At 41.5% G+C, this 25,909-nt stretch overlaps 1 protein-coding gene across 1 annotated transcript in view; it reads left to right on the forward strand.

The window, feature by feature from the left end:
* CNTNAP5 (contactin associated protein family member 5) overlaps nucleotides 1-25,909 on the forward strand; it is a 796,934-nt gene that overhangs the window by 404,934 nt on the left and 366,091 nt on the right. The window lies entirely within an intron of this gene.

A 25,909-nucleotide genomic window follows, 5' to 3' on the forward strand; every position in this document is an offset into this window, starting at 1 on the left:
ACTTTATCTGATATTAATATAAACAGTCTTCAGTGTTTTTGATTAACATTTATACGAAATGTCATTTTTTTCATTTGCATACATTTAACCAGCCTATATCACATATTTGAAGTGATTTTCTTGTAGACAGTAAATAGTACAGTTATTTTTAAATCCACTTCATCAATCTCTTTTAATCGGTCTATTTAAACCATTTACATGTAATGGCAATTATCGGTGTGTTGGTGCTCAAATGCCTGTTTATTTTTTGTTTTCTGTTTGTTACCTCCATTTTTTATTTCTCTTTTTCTCTCCACCTTCCTGTGTTTTTCTTGAATGACTTTTAGAATTTTGTTTTGATTTATGTAGTGTTTGAATGCATCTCTGTGTATACTTTTTGCTGGTAGTTTCTTTAGGTATTATAAATATGCATCTTATGACAGTTTACTGGTATTTCACCAATTTAAGTGGAGTTTGTAAATCTTACCTACCTTTATATTCTTTTACCTTTTCCTGTTTATTATATAATTCTCTTAATTATTATTTCCTATCTATATAATTGGAATCATAATAAGTGTTATTTTGCTTCAACTGCCAAACCTAATTTAGATATCTCAAAAGAAGAAGAAAAATCTGTTTTACTATTTTTGCTTACTGTTGTTCTTTATTCCTTCCTGAATTTTCCAGATTTCTTCTTTTATCATCTCATTTCTGTTTAAAAAAATCATTTTTTGCCATTTTTCGAGGTGTATGCTCATGACAAATTCTTAGTTTTCCCTCAATCTATAATGTGTTGGTAGCTATTCCATCCTTGAAAGATATGTTCTTTGAGTATAAGACTTTGGGTTGAATGCTGTTTTCTTTCAGGCCTTGAGAATGGAGCCACTTCCTTCTGGCTTCAATGGTTTCTGGTGAAAAATCCACCATTATTAAAAAATTTTGTCCCATGGATAAGCTGTCATTTCTCTTTCAGTGCTTTCAAGATCTTTCCTTTGTCTTTAGTTTTTGCGAGTTTGACCATTATGTATTGTGTGATTTCCTTAGGTTTACCCTGTTTGGATTTCATTCTGTCTCCTGAATCTGTGGCCTCTTGTCTGTCACTAAATTTGGGAAATGTTCTGCCGTTTATTTGAGTATTTTCTAGTCCTCTATTTCTCTTCTCCTTTCTGAATGTCACAAATATGAATGCTGGATCTTTTACTATAATTCCACAGGTCCCTAATCCTCTGTTCATATTTTTTTTTCTTAGCTCTTTTGTCTTGTGTTCAAACTGGGTAATTTCCATTGTCATATCTTCAAGTTCACTAATTCTTTCGTCATTCTATTACTTCATTCTGTTTCCTTCATTCTGTTACTGCACATATTTGTTAATTATTTTTATGTCTGTTACTATATTTTTCAGTTCTAAATTTTTCATTTGTCTTTATTTTCTGTTTCCTTGCTACGACTTTCTGTGTTTTACTGGATATTTATATTTTCTTACTTGTCTCAAATATCTAATTGTTCCTCGGAGGAGTTTTATTATAATGTCTGCTTAAAAATACCTGTCATGTAATTCTAACATTATTTTTTCTCATCTCAGTGCTGGCATCTGTTGATTGTCTTTTTCATTCAATTTGATGTCTTCCTGTTTCTTGGTGTGACAAAGGATTTTTTTTTTATTTTTACCTGGACATTTTAGAGATTATACTATGATGAATTGTATTTAAACCTGCTCTATTAGCTGTCTTCCTCTGACAATATTGCAGTAGTAGAGAGGGAGATATTACCTCCACTCTGCTAGGGGAGGGGAGGGTCCAGATTTTCCGCTCAGCACCCATTGACTCTTAAGGGTAAGGTGGAGAGGGATGAAAGTTCCAGCTCTCCACTAACACTTAAGTGATAGCTCTCCCTGGCTGCGGTATGTATGAAAGCCTCATTACTATTCTTCATGGCACATCCATTAACATTACAATGTGTATGTGTGTGTGTGTGTGTGTGTGTGTGTGCGCCCTTCTTATTACTAGACTGTGATAAATGTCATGACTCTGCACTAAGACGTCTTCTACACCATCCCTACAGTGGATGGGTACAGTTCCTCTAACTGCTGAGTGGGGGTAGACAGTCCAAGTTCTACCCCACATGTGGTTTCAGTTGATACTACAGGTAGAGGCTTGCTACTCTCTGACAAGGCTTAAAGTCCCAGCTTTCTAATCAGTCTTCTTTGACACAGCCTTGGCCAGGAATTTTGACATCTTGTTGCAGCATGAATGAATGGAAATAGGGCCACAGTTTTCTGTGGTGTTTGGCTGGCATAGAGCAGTTATTGTCTGAAGATATTCTGTCTTACTATGTCGTTCCTTTCCTGGTTCTTTGATTATAGAGAGCAAACTTCTAATTGGGATTCACTTTTGATCTGCACCAGTTTGTCTCTCCAGGTTGCTGACTGCTTCAGCAACAAGTCTTAGTTGTAAATAGGCAAAAAACAAAAATCTGGGGGAACTTTCACTGTTTTTCTGTGGGTCTCAAGATCCTTATGCATGCTTTCTTCTCTCAACCATTCAGAGTCTTCTTAGGTTTGTTTCATACATAATGTCTGGCAGTTTTTATTTGTACTTAGTAGGAGAAATAGAGAAAATTATACTACTCCATTTTTCCAGAAGTGCAAGTCCTTTAAACTGATACTCCTAAAACCCATGACAAGAGTAGGCCACTGTATCATAGACAGGCCAAACCTGATTCTCTTTGTGATCTGGCTAGTGGACTATTTGGAAAACCTATAGGTCTTAAATGACCTTGATGTTTATTTTCCCCTTGATAAGTATACCTTATAATGAATATTGTATTTAATTTGGGTTTTTGGATTTTGTACAAGTAGTACATTTTTTTTGTTTGTTTTCATTTTATTTATTTTTGAGAGAATATGAGTGGGGGGTGGGCTGAGAGGGGAACAGGGGATCTGAAGCAGGCTCTGCACTGACAGCAGTGAGCCTGATGCAGGGCTCAAACTCACAAACTGTGAGATCATGACCTGAGCCAAAGTCAGGTGCTCAACCTACTGAGCCACCCAGGTGCCCCAGTAACACATTTCCTAAAGTGGCCATTGGATTTGAGGGTATGAGATAGATTTGCTTGAAGGGAATCATAGTGGGTTAGATGTCACCAATATTTTATTATTTTTTAATGTTTACTTATTTTTGAGAGAGAGAGACAGACAGAGTGCCAGCAGGGGAGGGGCAGGGAGAGTGGGAGACACAGAATCCAAGGCAGGCAATGGGCTCTGAGCTGTCAGCACAGAGCCTGATGTGGGGCTCGAAGCCATGAACCATGAGATCATGACCTGAGCCTAAGTAGGATGCTTAACCGACTGAGCAACCTATGTGCCCCAAGGTTGCCAGTATTTTAAAAGGCTTGGGCCAAATTTCGGACTCCTGTTGTTTTGAAGAATAAGGCTGGTGCTAAGAAGGGGTTAATCCTCCTACTCTCATTCTAAGAGTTCCATTGACATTGCCTATCCATCCTTGGCTCATGCTCAGGAATCTTGACAATTATCCTACCCACATGTACTTCAGTATATCCATCTCCCAATTGACCTAAGTACTAGATTGCTGGTGATATTTTTCTTGAGTCTAGTTCGGGACTTGAGCCATGTGAACACATTCATTCATGCCCACCCCATCCCCACTAATTAAGTATTTCATAATATACCACTTCCTTTAAGTTCAATCTGCCTATTGGTAGTAAGATCACATGCTACTGGCAATTTAGTTTAGAGTAATGTCATCAACGTCAACACGTCTAAAAGGCAGGACACTACCTTCTGCTGTTCTAAGAGTTGGCAGATCATGGTGAAACACAGGCGTTTATAATAGCATGTTCAGTCCCATTGTTCATAAACAGGTTCAAAAGTATGTGACACTGGGTGTTATAGGTTAGTGATGAGTCACTAAATTCTATTCCTGAAACTAGTGTTATGTTATATGTTAACAAACTAGAATTGAAATAAAAATTGGAAAAAAAAAAGTATGCGAGCCTGAGACTTACATATAAATAACTAAAATCATTATGGCAGTATCCAGAAAGGAAATATGCATACATATTACATGCTAGAAACATCTTTAATGATGATATATATTTAAAATTTACTGGTTACACAAAGCAAGAAAAGGAGAAATAAAGAACACAAAGGAAAAAAATGAATTGCTGAATATTGGAAGCTTTCATCATCTCCTTTTCTGGGCAAATGATTTACCAAAAACCTTAATAAATGTTGTGTTGACTTTAAACTACTTTAGCACTTACCAAGTTACCTGAAACTTTGGTAGCATCCTTCATTCCTGAGAGTTTAATTGGTGGTATTGTTAATACAAAGCACGAGGAAGCCATTTAGCACTAATGTACTTGGGGGAAAAAAAAAATCCCAAGAAAACTGTTTTACTTTGCAGGTAGACAGCCTTTAGTTTTAACCTTCAAAATTTAAAGGGGAAATAAAACGTTATTTTTATCCAAAATTGCTTCCATCACCTTGCTTAAGTGAGAATTCACTTCATATCACTACACACACACACACACACACACACACGCACACACGCACCTTTATATACTTAGTCTTTTTTCCTTTAGGAATGCTGTGAGGGAAGGAATGGTTTGCACTGTTAATTACAAGCACAAACTCCTTTATTCCCCTACTCATCCTTAAAGTTTTCCCCCAAAGACACAGTATCAGCTACAAAATCAGCTTGGCTCCAGGTTACTAAGTCACTGCTGTGCTAAGTAAGGGCTTTTGAAAGGGGTGGCACTTCTGTTTGCCGGTGTTCACAGACTCTCTCACAGCTAGTAAGTCTTGGAAAGTTCAGAGTTTAGCAGGAGAGTCATGGAATCAACGGATTAGGTAGCAAGGGTATGATATTACCCATAAATTATAAAATGTGATTCAAGGCTCAAGGAAGCATCTGTGTTGGCCTCATGCAGCACAGACCTCTTTAGCAAGTGGCATTCGGTGAGTATCACCATTGCAATTTGTCATTCCTTTCTGTGGGACCTGCCCACTCCCTGGAGATTTAACAGCTGTTCCATGGGGATAATTCAATTTAGTCTTTATGACTCGATTTGACTACAAGACGATTCTCCACATCCCGAAATGCAGTAAAACTAACAGCTTAAAGTAGACATAAAAAATACCTCACTATTCTTCCTCAAATCTTTCATACTATGCTAATACAGCACCATATAATAAACAATCAGAAAGTAAATGGTCCATTGAAGTGTGTGTACAGTACCTGTAATGTGGATGATTATATACATAATATAAGAAATATATTGCCCTGCTAGTTTCCTGAAAATGATTAATTTCATACCCTCCACTTCATAAGAAATGATGCTTTTTTTGAGCTCTGCTTTCCGAGTGTTAATCCCCTCTTCTAGAGGCAAGGAGAGTAACGTGATTGTTTGGATGTTGGCTGAGGTCTAACCCACTTCACTATAGGTCTTAAAATGATTTTTTTTTCATTTAAAGGAAGAGCATAGCAGAAATGGTCTTATTACTTTACTTGGTCTTTGGTAGAAGGTGGGGGGAACCATTGGCTTAGAGCAGGAGTATAGACATAGAATTGACTTTGGGGTTAATTGACCATGTCAATTCACTTCTGTGCCTTTGTCTACAAATAATTAAAATTAAGGAATTGAATGGATGATAGCAATAGCGAGCACATATAATGATCTCCCAACCTCATGACTGCAATTGCTGAACAGTCACAAAACGTCTTCCACTCAGCTATCTGCTACGGAAGCCGCACAGTCTTCTGAACCCAGCACCTGCAGTAACATAATGGTTGATAGACTAGTTACATTCCTAAACACGTAGTTTTGTATTCTGTGATCCCACCAAATAACAAAAGTAGATTGGTGACAGCTTAGGTTCTATGTCCTGAATCTGACATTTAGTTTATTTCCAAACCGTATGAACCGTGAAGTGGGTTTTGAGTAAATATATTCCAATCTTATTCATGTCATTCATTTGAGAAAATTGAATGGCCATCTCTAGTCCACATTTGATCGAGTGATGGACTTCTTTGAAATGAGGCATGTAAAAAAGATGTTACCCCGTGGACTTGAGTATAACAGGCATACGGATATATAATAATAGCAGGCTTTTATGAAATTTATCGTCTGTTTGTATCTACTGCCACGAAACTCACTGGAGTATGGTTGTTTATTTCTTGCAGCTCTGAATCCAAGAAAATACACTCAGAGATAAGTATAAGTGTGCACATGAGATCACACACACACACGCACTCACCTCTGTATATGCACGCACAGGCGTATACATGCGCCTTGACAGTAACCTTTGTCCTACCTTCCTGTGACCCAGAAGTTTATGAAAATTGCTCAGAGAAAAGTCCCTAGTGTCTGGTGAAGCCTATAATCTCTTCAGTTTGTCCCCGGGATCATGTTTCATCTCTGTGAGCATGCTCTGTGATAAATGATACTTTCCCTTGATGGAAGGAATCACTTGAAAAAGCAACTAACATATCATGTCTTCTCTCTGCACTTTCCTGCTATCTTCCACTGTCATTTGACCAGTCTGACATTCACATTACTTGCTTCTGTGTCATATGCACCTCATACCCTGGAAAAAATATTGCTAAATTATTAGCTTCCAGAGAAGTTGCTTCCTCTCTTTTCATGGGCACATTAAAATTAGTTTCAAGGTCATATGAGGAATAATATGACTTAAAAGTTAAGAAAAAGAAACTAACAGTGGAATGGTTTTTCTCCCTGAAATTGTTCTACCTTAAATCAATGTTACGACCTGTTTTTTTCTAAGATGACTGATTTTCATGAGCTCATCTGGTAAAATCATTACGTGAAGTTATTAAAATTTCTTTAGAATGTTAAAAATATACATTTCTATATATTTTTAGGGATATTTGGAATATACAGAATAAAGCAATAAGCCAGAGAGGGAAACACTATTCTCGTCTATATGTATTTTGTTTTTGTATTTTAAATGTATATTTTATAAAGCATAGGTGTTATTTTATTGACAATTTTATATCTTGCTTCTTATGGTTAATGTTTTTCTTAAAATATATTCTATATCTTTAAAATTTTTATTAAAAATTTCTCTGTATAAGCATCATTTAAACGTTAACTCACGTTTACGTGAGAGTGTCTTTGGAGAAAACAAACATAATGAAAAAATAATTTTCTGAACATTAAAAAAAATTTTTTTTGATCTTTATTTTTGAGAGAGAGACAGAGACAGAGTGTGAGTGGGGGAGGGGCACAGAGCGAGGGAGACACAGAATCCAAAGCAGGCTCCAGGTTCTGAGCTGTCAGCACTGAGCCAGATGCGGGGCTCAAACCCACAAACCGTGAGATCATGACCTGAGCTGAAGTCGGATGCCCAACGGACTGAGCCACCCAGGCACCCCATGAACACTTAGAATAGATAACCAGGAGTGAAGATTATTGGGTGAATGATTATGGATTTTTGACTCAATTGTTTAAAGTCTGTTCCAGTTTAGCCTCCACCTGCCCCCCCCCACCCTGTTTTATCCTTGTGGGTTCCACCTCATACCTTCCATTCATTTGAATATTCACTTGTATTTTAACACTTATTCATTTTTGAGAGACAGAGAGAAACAGAGCATGAGCGGGTAAGGGACAGAGAGAGGGAGACACAGAATCTGAAGCAGGCTCCAGGCTCTTGAGCTGTCAGCACAGAGCCTGACATGGGGCTCGAACTCATGAACTGTGAGATCATGACATGAGCTGAAGTCAGATGCTCAAGGGAATGAGCTACCCAGGTGCCCCTCATTTGAATATTCAAATGAATTTAAAAGAGTGTGGTTAATTTGCAACAACATGGGTAGACATAGAGGGTGTAATCCTAAGTGAAATAAGTCTGTCAGAGAAAAGCAATTATATGATTTCACTCATATGTAGAATTCAAAAAACAAAAGGAACAAAGAGAAAAAGAGAAAAACAACCAACCAACCAACCAAACAAACAAAAACAAACTTAAATACAGAGAACAAACTGGTGATTGCCAGAGGGAAGATGGGTGGGAGGATGGGATTAAGAGTACACCTAAATTGATGAGCATTGAGAAATGTATAGAATTATAGAATCATTATATCTTACACCAGTAACTAATGGAACACTGTTATACTTCAATAGAAAAATAAAATTAAAAAGAAGTTGGGTCTAAATGAAACTTGAAATCAACTCAGGCTCTTTTCTTCTATGCAAAACTTCTAGCTAATGAGCTAAGCATGTGTTTTAGTGCTCTTTTTTTTTTTTTTTCCAACAACACCAGCAATGTTAGTACCTTCACTTGAAGACGTATCGTCTCAGAGAGCTGTCTTGTAGATAATCATGGTGCCACAAATCACAATGCTAATGCCAGAGGAGAGGAAAGGGGGGTGACATATGGACCTGTGGTTGTGTTCACTCCTTCGTCCCTGGGACCTCTGTGACAGACAGACAGGGACAGACATTGTTATCCACAGTTTATACTGAAAGATGCTTTTTGCCCAGGACCAGGGAAAGTCAATGATATATAGGCAGCGGCTATGTCATTCACAGTCTTCTTCCTCTTCTTCTGGAAAGCACTACACCATCAGCTTTTATTCATTTTTATTATACATCTATTTTTTCCTGGGGCCTTGAATGACTTTCACGTCAAAGTGAAAAAAAAAAAATACAAGGCTGGGCAGATTCGTGAATAGCACCACCGCTTACTTGGGAATTGAAGACCAATGAGGTGTTTCAGAAATGGCCCCTGTGTGGTTTGCTAATTGACAAATAAATCTCTCTGGGGTATCTCTTGCCGTGTACGGGCATTGAGGCAGAACCCTTGCCTTTGGCCAGAGGAGGAAAGAGCCGCAGAAGCAATGTCTGGGAACAGCCTAACTCCCTTACACCGACATGGCTGTGGTCTTGGCAGGGGCTCCTCACTGGTTCCGTGGCTCTCAGCGTGTCCAGTGCCAGCGTCCCGCTTCCAGGCTCTTCCTTCCGCATTTAAGGAGGTGGCTATGAGTCTTGCACAGGGATTTTTTGCCTCCCTCAACCCTCTGTGACCAGTGGCTCTTGTATTCCGTGATGGAAGCTTCTGTGCCTGGGTTTTGAATCTTTCATAATCAGCTGCTCCAATATATAGAAGTTTATTTCCTCCAGTTTCTCCTCAATGCTGGCTCTTTTCTAGCCAGGCCTAGATACTTCAGTGTTTCTGGAATTCACTATGTACATACCCTGCTCTAGACCTATTCATCCCATGTTGCTCCCATACCAGCTGAGCTCATTTTTACTTTCAGCTCTTCCCTGACCTAGCCCCAAACCAGCCATCCTTTTCCAAACTCACAAGTATGGTTGACATTCTGAATCAGGATGAGCCTCAAAATATTCAGCTGCTTCTGAGAGATGGAACAGAGTACAGGAGCCCCCAGGCTGTGCTAACCACAGACCCTTGAGTTGCTGCCTTGTGGGGAGGCCCAGAGAGAACTGGTAATCAGACAGGTGTAGATTTCAGGGAGCCACTTAGGAGCTTTAGGGCAGTGGACATATAGCAAATAATTAGGAAGTTTCAGAAGTTTAAAAATGGAACCACCATTAGGGTAGACCAGGTGTGAACCTACTGCATTCCTGCCCTGCCTGTGTCAACCCCAGTGGATTGTCTGTGGCTCCCTGGACCATAGGGCTAGGGAGAATCATGATTCAAGTCCAGTCTGTATAGAAGAAGTTGCTATGATCCATAAGGAGAATCCACCATGGGTTTGGGAAAAGTGTACTGACGAATATGCTGTGACTGCTGGCCTCATCCGGCCACTCCAGATCCCACCTTCTCCTCAGAGTACCTTTCACCACTCAGCTCCATTATGCTTTCTTTGTTGTGACCCTCACACTTATACAGCATTTGATTCATCATCATCAGTCATCATTATCAAAATATAGTTTATTGAGTATCTACTGTGCTCATAGGAAATGACCCTTGCCTTAAGGTGGGAAACCTTAAGCCTCTCTCTGCCCCAGTATGCACATACTGGGCATTGAGTCCCGTTTCAGAACTCAGAATTAGAAGCCGATGCAACTTTGCCTGTCTCTTTGTATATACTTTCTGCTCTCCTGGCCACCATTTTGATGGCTGCCCTTCCTCATCTCCTCTCAGTTGCCTTAATGGTTTGGCATATATTTTTGTTTCTTTTGCCACCTTGAATACTCTAATGATTATCAGTGGGTCTCTCAATGATTCCATTCGGTTTCATAGCTTCTTGCTTTCTTGCTTTGACTACAGCTCTGCTTTCCCACCTGTAAGGCCAGGTGTGCTTCTGGCCGTCATACCCCCAACCACTGAAAATTATTGGCAGGATTCAAAAATACTTTAGAGGAGTTAAGGAGGAGAAGTCACAGGGCTAGTGGGTTTAGGAAAGACTTCAGGAACGTACAAGAACTGAGGTAGGTTTTGAGGAAAAACATCTCAGATAATTCTGAGGTGATAGGAAGGCATTTCAAGGCAGAGCCATGGAAACTCACAGTGGAATGTAGTATTTCTTGGAAACAATGTTTTATTCTAGTCTAGTTCTTTGCAAGAGTTTCTCCTTTCACTTAAGACATTAAGTATGTTGTAAGTTTCACAAACTAAACATACCTTTCTGTGTCACTCATAGTGTTGAAATGTATCTAAGGAAGGTACTGTGTGTTGAAGAAGTGTATAATCTTTGAAGGCAGTGAGATTAAATCCCAGCATCATCACATAATAACTACAGAATCTGGACCAAGTTACTTTACTTCATCATGATTCGGTGGCATCATCTACTTCATAGATGCATGGTGACTTCTGGGATATTATAAGCATTGAATCACTAATAGCTAATAATAGTGTTATAATTATTTTTATTGCTCCACTTTGCTCATCATTTCTCATTGTATGCTCCCCATAAAGACTGTAGTCCTATGACTATGCCTGTCCTGTTCGGTAAATGGCCTTCTACACGAACAACTCTAAAGATTTTAGGTCAGTGATTACTAATATTTTAGGAGGCACGTACCCCTTGAAGAATATAATGAAAATTATGGGCACACTTTATTTTGCATAAATTTCTGGAGCACATACATACCCCTGAAGTCTATCTATGGACAATAAATTAAGAGCTCCAGATTGTATTTTAGATTAGGAAAATAGTAGATAAAATCAAACCTTTTCCATGTGTTTGTAGGTTCCTAATAATCTTATGTAAATTGTCCTCGTTGAATCACCACGACCTCGGTAAGAAGGGACCTGACACTGGATCTGTTTCATGTGTGACAGCTGAGATGGCTTCTGAGAAGCTCTTTGCTTCGTGTCACAAGATTTAGAAGATATCTCTATCTGCCAAGATCTAGGTTGTTTGAAAAGGATACACACACACACACACACACACACATATATGTATATTATTACTATTATTACTATTAAAAAAATGTTAGCTAGTAGAAGGTGGTTAACTTGCTAAAATGGGCAAAAGAGGACTTAAGGATCCAGAAAGGGCAAGTTGAAAAAGATCAGGTAGTTTCTCTTGGCCCTAGGGAGAATAGACTGTGAAGGAACTAAGGACTAGGAGAGCTCCCCCTGCCTGCCTCCCAGGCTGAGATTCACACCTATTGGAAAGGGAGGTTACCAGGGAACCAGGCAGTCTTCGGATAACAGTGAAACTTGCCAGACAGCGCAGGTCGAAGTTGCCTGTGGGAGCTGCCCCCTTTGGGGAAAGTGTGAGCTGAGGGCACAGCTGGAACTCAACTGTGAGAAATCATGGGGCTCTCCAGTGACTTTCCAGTCATGGAAGACAGGAACCCAGAAAAGTCTCCCAAATTCAGTCTCCTTGCAGTGGCCCTCTAGTGCCCTCTACTGACAGAGCCTAACGTTCAGGTGAGAAATGTTTACAGGGTCCAATTCCAGTGTCAAAAGCAGGCCAAAGAAGGGTGGCTTTGGAGCTGAAACTCAGAAATGGGTAACTGGCACTCTCTCTAGTCTCTTTTATTTCTTTTAAAATGTACGCTAAAAACCAGAGGCTCTGGACATCTGGAAGAGGGGGTAGGGAAGACAAAGGGAGGCATGTGTATATTCATGGTTCCATGTCGCCTGGGCATAGCCTTGGGCAAGCATAGCATGTCTCACAGGGGTTTAAGTGCAAACTCTTAAATAGACGTGCAGGCTTGTGTGAGTAGGGACGTGTTAATTTATTTAATTGTGTCATTGCTTGCTGCCTCAGTAGAAAATAGTGAAACTACTCTTACTCTCTCTTATGGGTCCATGTAATCTGTTACATTGAAAGGAATTTCTCATACTCAGAAGGTTTGGGGCATGCTATGGGTAGACTAGAATGTGAATCACTTGAACAATTTACCCTTCTGGTGAGGATTTGACATGCTGCAATTCTCACAAAACTTCTCACATTTCACCGAAAGGTTTTCTCATGCAACTCACCATCCTCTCTCTTTGAAACAGTTTTATTCCTTTGCCATTTGTTTCCACATTTTTCTCTAATGTCCTAGTTCAGCTCCCCATTCTATTCCTACATCAGCCCAAGTGGTTATCCATTCTCCCCCATGGTGGTCAATTATTACTTCAGTTTCCTCCCTGACAACAAGGTCCCCAAAGTACCTTGCTTCTGCCAAGGAAACAGCCCTTTGAAGGACATTCATATTTGTCTTCATTGCACCCACAGAGTCCAGTAGCTAAATAACATGTTATCTTTTAAAAATAATAAGGATAATTTAAAAGTGAAAAATAGATCGACTAGGCCTTTAAGAAAGGTGCCCGGAGATGAAGAACAAGGCCAAATGGACACGTTCAGCCTCCGCAAACCACAGTTGGTGTGTCTGATAGAAATGTCTTGTGTGACCACATTTGGGGCTGAGGGAATGCCCTAAAACCCACTGTTTACCTCAGTGATGGATGACCCATGGTGAAACTTAGAAGCACAATATGATTTGGGGGAGCACTGCAGGAACACAGTGCTGAGATGCAGTGTTCAATGCTAGCTTCGCAAGGTTAATGGAAGATCAGGCAGCCCCAGAAGAAGCTCTTAGTTTTAGAGGCTCTGGTGGATGTTCGTCATTCTGTTATACACCGGCAAATACAACATTTCACACAGAAACAGTAGCAAGCACCTGTCTCATATTCTTCCAGGAAACTAGAAAGCATGTGAATTTTACCAGACTTTTAACAGTGTGATGACTGGGGAAAACTGTTAAGACAATCCAGACTTTTTTTTCCATGTTTTTACTTATAAAATTAAGTGTTTATAACCAGGGTATGGCCATTTATAGCCCAGAGGTCCAATTTTAGTGCTTCATGACCCAGATAACCCTACAACCTTATTCTCCTTACAGGATGCAGTGGGGCCCACGTTTTATAAAAATGTGGGGCAATTAGGGCTGATACTGCCCTGGGAAAGCACAAGAGTCATAGTCCTCCCAGCGATGTAATTTAGTGACCAGCATAGGAACCAATAAGTATCTTAGAAAATGACATTTTTTTAAGTTTATTTATTTATTTTGAGAAAGAGAGAGCAAGCGTGGGAGACGGACAGAGAGAGAGAGGGAGAAAGAGACAATAACAAGCAGGGTCTGTTCTGTCCACACAAAATCCAGTGTGGGGCTCAAACTCCCAAACTGTGAGATCATGACCTGAGCCAAAATCAAGAGTCGGGCACTCAACCGACTGAGCCACACAGGCACGCCTAAACAATGATATTTCATTTTCATTTTTCACAAGAGAATTTGGGGGTATAGGCCAGTGGTAGAGCATTTGGCTGCACAAGAAAATTCATGTTTACAGATTACAGGAAATTTGTAAAATATAGAAAAGTAGAAAGAAAGAAAAAGATCACCGGCATTCCTGTCAAACAAAGGCAACCATAAATACTATGCCAGTGTAGATTTTCCAGTCTTTTTTTTTTTTAAGTTTATTTATTGTGAGAGAGACAGAGACAAAATGGGGGGGAGGGTGGGCAGAGAGAGGAAGAGAGAGAGAATCCCAGGCAGGCTCCGCACTGACAGTACGGAGTCCACCATGAGGCCGGAACTCATGAAACTGTGAGATCACGACGTGAGCCAAAACCCAGAGTTGGACGCTTAATCGACTGAGCCACCCAGGCTGCCCTCCAGTCTTCTTTTTTAAGAAAGGAATATTCTTTCATATAACTTCTTTTGTTTTTCTTGTCATCAACATAGTCTGTAATGAAAATAATAACTTACTGAGCATTTAGTATGTGCCAGATACTCTGTCAACTGCTTTTCGCACTTATCTATTTTAATCCTCGAAGTCACTCTATGAAGTAGACAACTATTTGTGAGAAACATGAGTGTTAATGATCTTAAAGTCACTTCTCAAGTTACATAGCTAGGAAGTCTCTCTCCCTGGCTTTTCTGATGCCAAATCCATGTTCATTTGCTGTGATATGTGTTATGTACATTTTCTACCCTGCTCTAATCACTGGGTTTCTAAATTTTAGCTAAAGTAACATCACGTGAAAATGGTGATCAACAGAAGTTGAATAACTGAATTACTTTTTTTTTTTTTTTTGTAAGAGGAGAAAGGACTCATTTGAATTCCCAGTGAGGAAGCTAGCATACTACAGGTAGTACATGCTTAATAAGTATTTGTTTAAATTTGTGCTGGGATGATTATACCAATCCAGACCTTCAGGGTCTGATTAGCAGTGAGAATGTCTCCTTATTTAACATTGGAGGGTGGAAGCACCTTCTGAGGGGAGGCTGTTCCTCTGTATACCTAGTGATCTTCACATATAAGCAAGATATCATTGGCACCACCTACCGTTTAGCCACCTGAGATAGAGAATTAGAAGATGACCTTCCAGGGGTGGCTCCGTTGGTTGAGTGTCCGACTTCAGCTCAGGTCATGATCTTGCAGTCTGTGGGTTCGAGTCCTGCCTCTGGCTTGCTGTTATCAGCGCGGAGCCTGCTTCTGCTTCGGATCTCTTGTTCCTCTCGCCTCTCTCTCTGTCTCTCTGTTTGCTCTCTCTCTCTCTCTCTCTCTCTCTCTCTCTTTCAAAAAGGGATGATCTTCGGGCTGTCTACCTCCAGTAATAATCTCTGTCCCTGATGCAGCGGCAGCGGCATGACCTAATTAGATTCACTGTATGAGTCAGGAGATGAAGCTTCTCCATCCAACTGGGTTACTAGGTAGCTGGGTAAACTCTACAGTTGATTTCTTCTTTCTGGTGCTGTGACTGAGAAACATTCTTTAGATCATCTCTAAAATACATCTCAAGGCAAAGATTTCATTAAGAAGAGTTATTTAGCAGCCCTCTCTCACTGTATGAGTTTACAAGGATTTCCATAACAAAACACCACAGATTGGCTTGGCTTAACAGAAACTGACAGAAGGTTCTGGAGAGGAGAAGGCTGAGATCAAGGTGTCAGCGGGTTCGGGTTCTCCTGAGGCCTCTCTTCCTGGCTCGCACATGGGCACCTTGTCCTCTCGTGGCCTTTCCTCTGTGTCTCCATGCAAATGGTTTTTCTGTGTGTCCAATTACCCTCTTCTTTTATAGACACCAGTTAGATTGGTTTAGGGTCCACACTGATTGCCTCATTTTAACTTAATCACCTCTTCAAAGGTCTCATCTCCAAATACAGTCCCATTCTGAGATACTGGGGATTAGAGTCTCAACATATGAATTCTGGAGGAACAATTCAGCTCTTTACAATTGCTTCAAATGGTATTATCCTAAGACCACTGGCAATGCTTGTATCAGTTATCTATAAGCTCTTCTGCCCTGTCCACAAAACAGTAACGGAGGGATGAGAAGCCTCAGGAAGCAGTGAGGGACCCAGATCATTCCATCCTTCATGCAAGCCATACTTGCTCTGTGGCTTTTATCCTGAGGGTCCCAGTAAGCTCCTGGAGCTTGAGGTATTGTGTCTACATACAAAGCTGCTAAACAGGAGAAAAAGCAGAAGCCAAAGGAATATCCCTGCTGGCTGAGTCAGCTCTTTTTGAGGCTTCCAGGAAGTCCCAGTTAATGCTTCTGCCCTGTCATGCCTCAAAGGCAGACTAAGTCACCTGGCCACACAGATTTGCAGAGGGAGTGGGGACATGTAGCCACCCACTGGAGCCTATTGTTGCCTCAAGTTCATTGGAGTTCCACTACAGGAAAGGCAAGGAGAATGGATTTTGAGTAGGGAACTAGGGATCTCTGCCCAAATCTCTTTGAACAATAAAAGTCAGTATAGGAGAGTTCTCATATGAAAAGTGGTGCAGAATCTACTTTGGCGTCAAGGTCTATCATCACCATTATAACGGCACTCTAGATTTATGCTGTCCAATATAGTAGCCACTAGCCATGTGCGACTGTGGAGCATTCAAAATGTGGTTAGAGCAAATTGAGATGAGCTGGAAAGGTTAAAAAATATATAATCTCGATTTTAATATTGACTTCATGTTTAAATAATATGAATGTATTGAGATAAATAACCTAATATGCAAATTAAAAATTAAGTTAATCTCTTTCATTTTACTTCTTTTTAATATAGGTAGCAGAAAATTTTAAACTACGTGTGTGGCTTGCATTATATTTCTGTTAGTGCTGATATTCACCACCTCAAATAGGAGTAATCTAGTGTCAGCTTCTAATTTTTAAAGTTACTTTTCTGGAAAACTTTTAAAATGTCTATTCAGAGACAGCAGCGATACTCAGAATTAGATACGTTTCTTCTTATTTCTAAATCCTTATAGAGGAAAATGAGCAGCTGATTTTTATGATGTATTCATTATCGATGTATGAATTTGCCTCATTTTCCAGGCCAGGTAGTGGCACTTCCCTTTCGCACGCCCTTGCTGCTTTTCAGTCTCTACCCAGGATGCCCGAAGCCCATACTGTGTTTTCATTTGTCTCTCACCTCCGTGAATTTAGTCTAGAAAAGCACCATGTGCATGCATGTGGAGTAGAAAGTTGCTTTGGTTGTGGGCCAAATTTGTACAAGAAAGTTCACTCAAAAGGAAAAAGTGATGACATGTACATGCACACACACACACACACACACACACACACACGCACACATACACACGACGCCTTCTTTTGACTGTCCTGCTGTAGTAACTTGTTACATGTGCCTACTTCAGTAGACATGTAACCTAAAGATTATAGTAGAAGGGACAAACAATTCTGAAGTTATTCAGGTGTGGGAATCATTTGAAAAGTTGTAGTCATTGGGTTTTACCAGCTGCTTCTATCCTTGCTTAGATTCCATTCTTTCAATAATCCACACTGATGCCTTTGATAGCAGTTACTAATCCACAATATTATTGTCGTGAAAACTTTCCAATAGTACTTGGACAACTATTTAACTAAAACTTCTATTAGAAAAGTAATAATTTTGGGGCACCTGGGTGGCTCAGTTGGTTGAGTGTCCGACTTCGGCTCAGGTCATGATCTCATGGTTCGTGGGTTCGAGCCCCATGTTGGGCTCTGTGCCGACAGCTCAGAGCCTGGAGCCTGCTTCGCATTCTGTGTCTCCCTCTCTCTCTGCCCCTCCCCCACTCATGCGCGCGCGCCCGCTCTCTGTCAAAAATAAACATTAAAACAATTGAAAAAAAGAAAAAGTATTAATTTTTCATTTCAAATAAATTTGAAATGGGGAAAAAATTCATTATGTAAATAAAAATCACCACACTTCCACAACCCAGTTGGAGTCACTATTTAGCAAAGGGGCCTCTGTTCTATACCTACATTTTTATCCAGCTATATTTTATCTGATTCATACGTGCAATTTGTATCCTATTCATTTCTTTTGATGTTGTAGTAAAAGCAATTGTCGTGCTTACCATAAAAAACTGTTATTAGTGGTGGCAAAATAATATGTCATATGAAGATACCATACTTTACATAACTGTTCTTTTAATTTTAGAGCCAGGTTTATTATTATAAATAATGGTTGCGTAGTGTGTAAATCTTGGTTTGATTTCCTGAAAATAGATTTCTAGAAGTGGAAGTAAAGTGTCAAAAAGGATTATTAATATTCTTAAGCTTCTTGATCCATATTTCCAAATAGCTTTGTACAGTATTTGGAAATAGAAATTCAAGTGTGTTCAAGGGAGAGTTACAGCTTTATCTTCTACCTTAAAAGTAAGAGGTTATCAGTTTAGTCATGGGTCTGTCATTCCCTTCTACTCCGCAGTTCTCAAGGACCTCTCCTAGGGTTTGTTTCTAGGGGAAAAGCACCACTATTTGTAAAAACTGAAACTCAGGTCGGGGTATTCACCTTTGACACAGAGAAGAAGCATGGAATATGGGGCCAGAAACAGAGACACACACAGGCAGAAAACTAACACTGACTCCACAGCCAAGGAGCTGACATTGGGAGCCAGCAGTCTTGGGGTGGGATGGGGGGCAAAAGAGAGGCAGAGTCAAGAGTGGATGTCTGAGGCCAAAAGCAGCATGTGGCTCTCACTTGGTCCCTGTTCACTGATATGGACATGTAGCCAGATCGTGGAAAGCCAGAGAAGAGGGCCATGTGGGGAGCCACCTGCCAGCACACCCACAAATGGGACATTCCCTTCAATAGTAAAGATGCTTCTCCCTGGGTATCCCCCAGATGAAACCCAAGGAACATGATCTCCATCCTTGAAGGCCTTCTTTGGCAGAAACAAAATGTTGCCTGCATAGCCTAATGCCAAGCATCTCCTCTCCCTTAAATTCCAAGAATGCATCATGACTTTCTTCCCAAGGATTGTCTTCCTCTTCTTTCTCACCATTCACACCAATCCTGTTCCCACTCCCACTACTTCCCACCTGTCATCCAACTCAAAGGGTACTTTGTGAATCCATTTCACATGCTGTCCCAGCAACCTCAACTTCTCTCTCCTGGCACCTAATCGTAGTTGCGATGACACATTCGGTGTCCCCCACCAGATGCAGTGTGAGCTCCAGGTGAGCAAGTTCTGAGCCTGCCTGTCTCCTGGGCTGTGTCCTTGCTACTAAGACTGAGCCTGGCCCATGCAAATGATTTAATACATCTCTCATAAATAAACAAACAAAGGGGCTTATCTTTGTCTAAATATAAACAAACAAACAAACAACCCTAAATTTGGCCTCTTGCTCCTCCTAAGTTTGTGAATCAGAAAGATAGCTTTAGCTAACAGAACATTCTTTCCTCTACATTTGCTGATAGCACACCAGTCAGTCCTGGGAGTTCTCAGACAAATCAAATTAGAAATGGTTGTACTCATTTGGAAAATCAAGAACTGGCTTTGAAATCTTTCCCCACAAATTAGATTGAATCAAGATCATTTTCCCCCAGCTTATAAATGCTTGATTGGCTTTGTTTGATGCCTCGTGATTGAAACTCAGCCTTGCACTGCTAGCTGTATTTTTTTGCTCACCAGGGTGTTGTGATGTCTGGATGATGATTAAAAACAAAACAAACACCCACAATGAAAATGCTTTGTAAATAACAGCTCAGCACAGTAGTATAACCCTTAGAAGTGCACATTTAGGATCCTCTAAAACCAGTTGAGGTAAGCAGAACCTCAGGATAGGTTTGCTCTATATTCCCTTGAGGTCTGAACTTAGGTTTTCTGGTGGCACCTGGGTGGCTCAGTCAGTGAAGCATCTGAGTCTTGATTTCGGCTCAGGTCATGATCTCCCAGTGTGTGGGTTCAAGTCCCACATTGAACTCTGTGCTGATAGCACGGACCCTGCTTGGGATTCTCTCCCTCCCTCTCTCTCTCTCTCTCTCTCTCTTTCTCTCTCTCTCTCTGCGCCCCTCCCCCCTCATTCTCTCTCTCTCTCTCTCTCTCTCTCTCTTTCTCAAAATAAATAAATAAACTTTAAAAATATTGGTTTTCTGGTATAGCAAGACAGCCATTCCTGACATATCATCTCTACTCAGGACCAAAGGAAGAAGGGACATACCAGGACTTGGCTGTGACATTTGAAGAGTCCCAGTGGGAGTAGACTGGTCACCAATCTCCATCTCCCCTAGTTACTCACAAAGTCCCTTTATCTAACTGCTGCTTCGTTCCCCAGACTAGATGAAGACTCATCCTAACTTTGGTCAAGTTCTGTTCCCACTCTACCTCCATCAATGACTGCAGGTTTCTTGTCAACAGATAAAGACTGGTCTACTCTTTGAATGCTTTCTGCTTTTTTCCCCTCTCTTTTTCTGCAGGGGTGGACAGAGGTGGACAGAGATATTCTCAGATGAGTGACAGCTATGTGTCCCCAGGGCCAGAAGACTTGGGTCCCATATCTGGTAGATGGTTTTCTGGTTCGCACCACCCTTCCAGCTAAAGCCAATCCCCACCGCCACCCCACCCCCACTTCAGAGGCTTGGTGAAAGTGTGCGCTTGCCCCTAGGGGGGTGAGTGAACTATGTGTGCCCTGGGGCAGTTCCCTGCCACCTCCATGGGGGACCATTCCAATCATCTGTCAAGGTTCAAGACCACAGTATCCCAACTGCCTCCATTCCATTGCACATCCTGGTGGCCAGTAGATCCCAGACTAGGGCCTGGCAAGTGTCTTTCCTCAGTCCTCCTCTCCCCCATTGACTCCAGGCCAGGTGAGGGACTTACTGTCAGGTAGTGAGCAGCATTTAGTGGGTGGAATGAAGTCCTAGAAAAGACTCAGGGAGTAGTGGCAAACAGCCTGATTGGGAATGAGTTAGAGGCCATTGGCCTTGCAGGCTCCTCTCATGCCTTGTATCTATGACTTCTTTGAGACCGTAATTTAAAGCAGCAGGAGATAACTTTCTGGTGCCTTCCACAAAATAGCCAAATGGCTTGAATCACTATCACAGGCAGGAATAGAGGTCTTTGGGTAGTGAAATGTGTCAGGAAAGAAGGCACTTATCAAATCAAGACAACTAGAAAACGATGGTGCCAGTCATCACTGGCCAAAGTTTGACTGGAAGAAAATGCCCACAACTGAAAAATGCCTATGTTCACTCCATCACTGGTGGCCCCTTTAGCCATAACCTGTGGTCTGTGCAGCCAACACAAGTAAGGAACTATCTTGAAACAAAGTGGATCCCTTAGCAGAGAGATAAGGTAAAGGCAACACCTAGGTAGAAACTCGGGCACAGGTAGCTTGGGCTACTAAGATCTGAACCATGTCATGTACGTCCATGACCTCATCTAAAATAAGCATAGGATTATGTTCAATAATACAGCTGTGAAATAGGCACAGATTAAGTCATTTGTTCATGTCTTTCTTCTCAGTTTTGTTAGCTCCTTATTCTACCTTGGTGAACCATGGCATTTTCGCCTTGTGCTGTCTGAGTCCTGGCTAAAATACCCAGTGGCCAATGGGAAAAAGATGATGACTGCATATTCATCAATGTGTGGCAAACCAGAGACCATTAGCTCATCATTCAGTGCGTTTCAGTCTGTTCCATCTATTATATACTCACATTGAGACCTTGATGGTGTTTCCTCCACCGTGTCCATGACAGAACAGCATCTTCTGAAGTTTGTCCCTCTGTATGGACAAGAAGTGTTGTGTGTGACAGTTCATCAGATTCATTCCGTGGTCACATGACAAAGACTTAAAGGTACAGACACTCCTCACTCACAGGTCATCAGGAGACCACAGTAATTATGAGATTACTGTAAGATCTCCTTTTCGACAGGCCCCTCCACCAGGGAAGAAGGGTTTTAGTTGGATGGGTTTTATTTGGAATTCAGTCAGCTTTTCACTAACTTCTGATCTCGTGGCAGAATGATGGGGATTCGTTTGGAAAGGGGGTAGCTGTTCAGCACCTGTGTTCTCGCTCATTGTTTTCTTCTGATTTTCACTGTATATCCCTTGGATCAGCACCAAGCTAAGCAGGTTACAGATAATTTCACCTATTTTATTATCTGCAAGAAATTTTTAAACACCATAAATCCTGGTGCAGTGAAATGTTAACCCAGCATTTTCTTTGTAAAGTATTTATGGATGCTTTTTGTGTTGAGGGAACTAAGGAGAGGAATAGTCAGTCAGTTGGTTGTTATATCATGTGAAGTATGGTTTTAAAAATTGGACCTCTTCTTTAATTTTTTAAAAAATTTTTTTGGGGCGCCTGGGTGGCGCAGTCGGTTAAGCGTCCGACTTCAGCCAGGTCACGATCTCGCGGTCCGGGAGTTCGAGCCCCGCGTCGGGCTCTGGGCTGATGGCTCAGAGCCTGGAGCCTGTTTCCGATTCTGTGTCTCCCTCTCTCTCTGCCCCTCCCCCGTTCGTGCTCTGTCTCTCTCTGTCCCAAAAATAAATAAAAAAAAACGTTGGAGAAAAAAAAAATTAAAAAAAAAATTTTAATGTTTATTTATTTCTGAGAGACAGAACACGAGTGGAGGAGAGGCAGAGAGAGAGGGAGACACAGAACCCTAAGCAGGCTCCAGGCTCTGAGCTGTCAGCACAGAGCCTGACAAAGGGTGTGAACTCATGAACTGCGAGATCATGGCGTAAGCCAAAATTGGACACTTAACTGACTGAGCCACCCAGATGCCCCAAAATTGGGCCTCATTTTTAAAAACATAAATAAAACAAAATATTGGGCTTCTTTTTAAAAATATGAAACACAATCATTTTCTGTTTACTATTTTTGTAATATACATCATCCTCTCTGGAGGCTTGTGCTTTCTTCCCTGCAGTTAGAAGAATTAGTAGAAGGACGAGGTGTCCTTCCTTATGCCCTGAATCATTCTAAAGAAAGGTATTTTAAAATGTAAACACTTGGCTGCACTTCTCATGCCAACAATAGGAATCATCCAAATGACTCCTGTCCCCCCCTCTAAAGAGGACAAATGATAAGGATGTGGGTGTACTCCATCTCAGAGATCCTAGGAATGGGAAGCAGTGGGACCCTTAGAACCATCCAGGCCAAAGGCTTTAGGTTACAAAACAGAAAACTAAGACTATATAAGTGACTTACCTCAGATCACTCAAGAAAGTGGCAGACCTGGGAAAGCAGAAAAGCACCATTAGGAACAATGTTGGGCACCTTGCTCATGTCCTCATTTGATCCTAAGTCAACCCTCTACTATTATCCTGGTACAGTAGCCAAAAATAAGGATCAGACAGAATATGTGTTTTTTCCAGTAAATACTTATGACAAGAAGCCATTTCTCCCTAAATTGAACAGTTTTACTTCCTTCTCAGAATTCAATGGAAGATGTTCTGTACCCAATTACAAATGTATTAATGCGTCAAGCCTAGCCAGGTATTCAAGAGTAGCTAATTACAACAAGGCAGTATAAGAGATGTAACAGATGTATGGTAACACACGTGTAAATATGTAGATAAATGGTATGGTACACAGACCAATGAAAGCTTGTGGAGATGGCAGCCACCTTGTGGATGGAGGGATCTGGAAGGGGCTCAGATATGTGGCCCAAGAAGGAGGGAGTGGGAAGTCGGGTGCCAATGCCTGAGGAAGCCATTCCTGGTGGAGGGAGAAAGGCATGGAATGTGTTTAGAGGGCAGTTGCCGTAGTAACTATACAAATTGATTGGATGGGTCAACTTGAGGACTTCTGTTTGCTGTCAGTGTGTCTTCACACTCTACTGGGGGTGAATGACAGCCATGGCAGGTGGCAGTCAGTCAGCAGTTAAGGGCCATCTCTGCTCTTACTTACTTGAAGTCTGTTGTTCAAGCGGAGGAGAGTAGGAGCTATGCTTGGTCTCCCTGCCCCTTCACCCGGCACAGCACCTCCTATCAATTTGACCTACAAAATGCCTGTTTGCTTTTCTCCCTCTCCCCCTTTGCCATTCTCCATGGAGCTCTCCACAAGCACTTCACTGCTGTAGTCTACTAACTGTGATTGAGAGCTTCCTGAAATATGGCTCTTGACCTCTCATCTTTGCACACAGTACACTCCACTCACTAAGGACAGCCCCCTGAGGGATGCATCTGAGGCACAATATGACTATGCATCTATCCTAGACTCTACAGCTGTTTCCCCTTCACCCCCTTTCCATTGTCTTGTTTCCATAGGATCAAGTTCTAGTAGCTCAACATGGTCTAAAGGCTTACACGATTGTGTCTCTTTGTGTCCTTTCCACTTTATCTTGCCTGCTGACATGCTGGCTGTTGAACTGCAGTCAGCTGACCTTCTTGTAGGTCCCTGACTATGCCACACACCTTCCTGCCTCCAGCCTTAGCAAATGCTTTCCCGCTGTACTCAGATAACAACACTTTCCTTACTCTCCACTTTGGTTCTCCTCTGCTTCTGTAAAATCTCAATTCCAATGTCGCCTCCCTGAGGAAGCCTGTCGTAACCTTCCAGATTAGGATGGGCTTCCTTTGTGTGAGATCATGTACTGCTTCTTTGTAGCAATTAGTGATGTGGAGATTCTTCTCTGCCCTCTGGATGGAGGGCCTCCTTGGGGAGGATGAATCAATGAAAAGAGTTTGCTTTCTTCACCGACACAAACTTGGTTCTTGGGTTTCAAGTCATGACCATCTGTAGGAGCCCATAAAGCTGCTCATGACAGCTCAGTGCCAGCTCTTGTTGTTTATGGTACGAAACACTGTTTTTACACAGATATGGGAAGTCTCTCTAGTATGGCCTATGAACAGATCTTTAGGGTTTCAAAGTTCAGTGTTCCATCTGCAGAGATCACTCTTGTGTAAGAAAGGTGGGGTGGGAACGTCTGTGTTTTAAGGATTTTAAAGAAAAGACGTGGTGTATCCTTGAGAAGAAACATAGGTATTGTTGGGGGGTCTCTAATGGACAGCTACCTGCTGTATCTTGGTTCCAGCATTTTTGGGTATCTTACCTTTTGGAGGATGGGCTTATATGAACGTGAAAGCACAGGGCACTAAGAACCGCCATCCTGGGGACAAAGTGAGATCCCCACTCAGGGGCTCCAGCTCCCTCTTGCAGTTGTTGCCTTGGGGAGGCCTTACCACAGTCTTGACTGGCAGCCTCTGGAGGGTCACCATCCAATCAGGACATGGTGGAGTTGCCAGGAGAAATACATCAGGTACCAAGGATTTAGCCTCTTCAACATAGAGTGACTTCTTTTTTGAACAATAAAGGACACCGCAGGTTTTGTAACTTAGGGAGGGGGCAAAGGGACCCGTGGCAGTGTTACTGACTTCCTTTTAATCTCATCTACAGAGCCAGGGTTGGCCGATTTATTGTGAAGATTTGGCCACAGTGCACTCCTGTGTCATGTCATGCTCCATACTTATCAGTCAAAATGTACATTTAAGGACTAATGCAAAGGATTAAGATCACATTTATAACTTATGTGTAAGCACATTGGTTTACAGTGCTTGAGAAATCATGAAGGGTTCTTGAATTCTCCAATGAATTCAGTGTCCAGTGGAGTAGAGAGTCTGAGAAATGGAGTTTCTTTCTTGGCAGGGCGGTGGGGAGGGAGATGGAATGAAAGTTGAATTGATAGATCGAAGGGGTAGAATACAATCTGTAGACTTTTAGCCACTTTCTGTTTTGACACTGTTCTAAAGTGAATTGCCTTCCTTCATGCTGTTTCTAAATCATGGCGGGGACTCCCTCAAATGCTGCCTTGAGAAGGATTCCAAAGTCACAAATGGCATTATTGAGAAAGATGAAATAATCCATGCTGACTTCAAAAGTAGCACTTGTGCATTTAGCTGATTTTTTCTTCTTTCTCCCTACTGGGGAGATGGGGGTGGGGTTTGGTATAGATGTTTCTCAACACTGTGGCATTTCTGCCAACAGCAAGCATGACTGAGACAGGATTACACGCAGAAATGGCACATGGCAGCTGTGGCATGGGGAGCTGAGCTGGAAACACTCACTTGCAGGCATTTCCAGTCTACTCCCATCTCTTTCCTACTTGTTTGTTTTTGGACTTGCCGTCAGAGAACTGAGCAGGGCTGTGCTCTAAGAGCAGGGAGCTTTTGGACAGCTCACGCAGCTGCCCCAGGGCAAGGGCAACCGAGGAGAGTGTGAAGGATTGTGGAGGAGTGTGACCTGT

Source organism: Prionailurus viverrinus, chromosome C1 (genome assembly GCF_022837055.1).
Source record: "Prionailurus viverrinus isolate Anna chromosome C1, UM_Priviv_1.0, whole genome shotgun sequence".
Taxonomy (NCBI): Eukaryota; Metazoa; Chordata; class Mammalia; order Carnivora; family Felidae; genus Prionailurus; species Prionailurus viverrinus.